Consider the following 3,622-nt stretch of genomic DNA (forward strand, 5'->3'; position numbering starts at 1 on the left):
TGCCTTTCCTTGATTTTCACACAGGGCAGCTCTAACTTACCACCTCTCCGCTGCCATATCCTGGCCACCATGTTCAAGGCCAGCCTTTCTGTCTTCCTTGCCCTGCCACATCTGCTTCCACCGTCATTCATACCCTGATTCCAGATGGTCTTACTTACGGATTTGAGCTGGGTTTGATGCCTTTCTCCCCCATCTCTCCCTGGGAATGAAAGCTCCCTGAGGGTAAGCACCCAGTCTCCCTGGGGAACCACCACGCCGGGCAACAGTAGACACTTAATAAATAAATGTTGACCTCATTGAATGAAGTCTATTTATCAGGTACCAACTTCCCTCCAGGGAAAAATAACACGGAACGTGGGCTCTCACAGAGCCACAGTCATCGTGTTGACAAGAAAAGTCTTCCTGTCACGGTAGCTGTTCATTCAAATGTGACATGCAGCACACTCCTGTCACTTTCTATTCACACCAGCCTGTGTGCCCACAAGAACCAGCAGCTGCCGGCGTGTCAGGGCTGGGGCTCGGCTCAGAAAATGTGATTGGAGTCTCAAGAGTCTTCCATTTGCTGTCATCAGATGGTCTGTTTCACAATGGGATTCTTTGCAAACTTATTCTGCAGAGAAATATAATAAATATAATAATATAATATATATATATTGAAGATATATGTATCTTCAAAGAAATATATATATATGATATGATATAATATGATATAATAATAATAATACATATAATGTATGACCTGGTGAGCAGGTCATACATTATAACCTAGAACTATTTTTATTTATTTTATATTTTATGTCACGGTCACTGGACTTTGAGATGTGCACAAGTGTTTACACTTAGCTCAAAACGATTTTTGCCTTCTAGAAAATATAAACATTTAGGGAACTTGTCCCTACGGTTAGTCACTGTTGCTGAAGTTCACAGTTTATGGGAGAGCAGACAGGTTGCCCTGCCCCTACTCCCTAGTTTGCACCCCTGCATTGCTTTCCTCCCACAGCCGGATACCGTTAAGGACGGATCCCGATCATGATCCCTTCACCTAAATGGGGTGAACATCTCAGATCCTTTTTCATACAAACAGATGGCTGTGTGACCGAACCTGAAATTTCAAATGTGAAATTTCAAGCCCAGTATCGTCGTCCTAGTGAGCACAGTAAGAGTTGATAGTTTTTCAGGAGCATCTGGATGCCAGGAGTTTACAAATGTCACTTGGCTCCTTATCACAACCATAAGTTGAAATAATTTCCATCTCGATAGGAAAAGTCAAGGTTCATGGTCTTCATCACAATGGAATGTCTCCTAAACTTTTATCATGGGACAGTTTCTCAAACTAAATATGAAACCAGGGTTTTGGGTTTTCTGTTGCTTCTGAAGGGAATGAGAAGGTGATCTATCCAAAGGCATGAGTCTACCTCTAGGAAAGGGAGGTTTCTGGAGGGAGAAGTTGTCATGTGAACACTGACATATTGCAAAAGCTTACGGAATATTTGTTCGCCTCGTGCAATGTGTGGAAAAGCGTCCATACGGACTGCTTTGCCCTATGGAGCAGAATCCCTGTCAGACACTTAATAATTAATTTTGTTTGTCATTTTATTGGCCACATTAAGTTACCTTACTGTGGTGTGACTTGTTAAATAATCAGTTCTGCCGTGTTGTATAATCTGTACAGAGTCAGAGAAAAAAAAATGCCTGCTTATATAAAAATAACAGAATGTGAAATCTTCTTTTTAGGACCTACATAGTTGGCATTTGAATACTTTTGAGTAATACGTCCTTTAGATAATATTCTATCTCACAACAGAAAAAAGAAATAAATCTGAGTTTGGAAAATATAAATTACATATATTAATAGAAAACATGTCTGGATATTTCTGATATGAGCCATTTATTTAAAAACTTCTAGCATGGAGGAAAATGTGATTTTTCTTTTTAAACAGTGGACATCAAACTTTAAAAATAAATAGCCTGTTTGACTTGAAATAAAACTATGTATCTTTCTCTTTATTTGTATTGGGAAATAATTTGCCAGTATAAGGCTATTGTGATTGTTTACAGAGACTTTATTTTTTTTTTCTCATCCACTTTCTTTCCTTTTCCATGGAAATGCACCAAGATAAATGCCAATGATTACTGACTTTATTTTCTGACATGACAGGATTGACTATGGTTTGAGATGTTGTTTCTTTTCAATGATACCCTCATAGTTTCATTTAGAATAGGGCCTTTCCATCAAACCCATTTGGACTTTTGAAAGTTAAATATCTGAGTCTCTTGAGTTTTGAATAATTTTGTTTTCTTGCCCTCTCCCAACTTCTTACTTTTTTGATGGTTTAAAAATAATTAGGGCTTATAGTTTTCCTGAAAATGTCTGCCATATATTCTTTTACATAATACTGTTATAAAATCAATTGACTTAGGGAAATAAAATGAAAAACCACAATGGGGAGAAGAATCAGAGTGTGCTGAAATAAGGGCGTGCGTCAAGAAAGAATTGCCTTGTCTTGAAAAGAATGGCCATGGTCAGTTTTTCCTATTCTCCTCAGTTGTATTTCCTGAATCTCTGAAAGCAAACATTCTAGGTTAAGAGAAGTGATATGGAAGACGGCCATTCTGGGCTATTTCCTCGGCTGCTCCTCATGCCCCAAAGTAAGTACAGAAATATAAGTGTACAGGCTCTAAGTATTTTTTTTTTTTTGAGTAAGTAAAGGCTATCACTTTGTAAAAATTCCTTATGACCACAGGAGGCCACTGTGACTACAATTATGAATCCCTGTTAACAGCTTGCTTTGCAGCATAATGTGGGCTTGCTTGTTAATCTACCCCTAGACCGCTCTTCCCTGGAGCTCCTAAAGCGTTTGCTTTTGTGTCTTGTGTCTTGTATAATGTTTCTCACACATGGTATCAAATACCTACTTACACAGACGTCACTTACCTTGTGTTGTAAGCTCTCCTGACCTGTTCACTTCTGCATTCCCAGTAAAGGTACACTTCATACGGTCCTCAGTCTACATTAAAGGGGAGGAATGCATGGCTTATGAGTGGCAGAGAGCAGGTTTTAAAAATTAGGTTTAATTAAATTCTGATTTAAGAGTTAGAGAGATCTTTTCTGATGTATCTGAGTACACTTTGGATCACACGTATGACAGATTCCTTCACGGAGTAGGTAAAGATTAAGTGGCATTTAATTGAATTTAATGATATCATTGACGGTAACAACAGGTTGCTAAAATAGGTTAAAAAGACAGTGGGTACTATTACATCCTCTCTGACATATTTGCATATGTTAGTGGGATCCCATCAAAATTTGTTTCTCACAAAATTATATTTTATCACAAAATAATCACAAAATTATGGACTGAATAATAGACTGTTAGTTACATTTGGTTTACATCTAATCCATATTATTGTTAGCTTTTTTAAAGATGTATTTATTTATTTGAGAGAGAGAGTAGAGAGAGAGAGAGAGTCTTCAAGCAGACCCCCTGATGAGCATTGATTTTTTTTTTTTCCCCCTTCCCCCGCCACTCGGGGCTTGATCCCAAGACCCATGAGATCATGACCTGAGCCAAAACCAAGAATCAGACAGTCAACTGACTGTCTGACACCCTGGTACACCCAT

The sequence above is a fragment of the Mustela nivalis genome (assembly GCF_964662115.1).
Source record: "Mustela nivalis genome assembly, chromosome: 14".
Taxonomy (NCBI): domain Eukaryota; kingdom Metazoa; phylum Chordata; class Mammalia; order Carnivora; family Mustelidae; genus Mustela; species Mustela nivalis.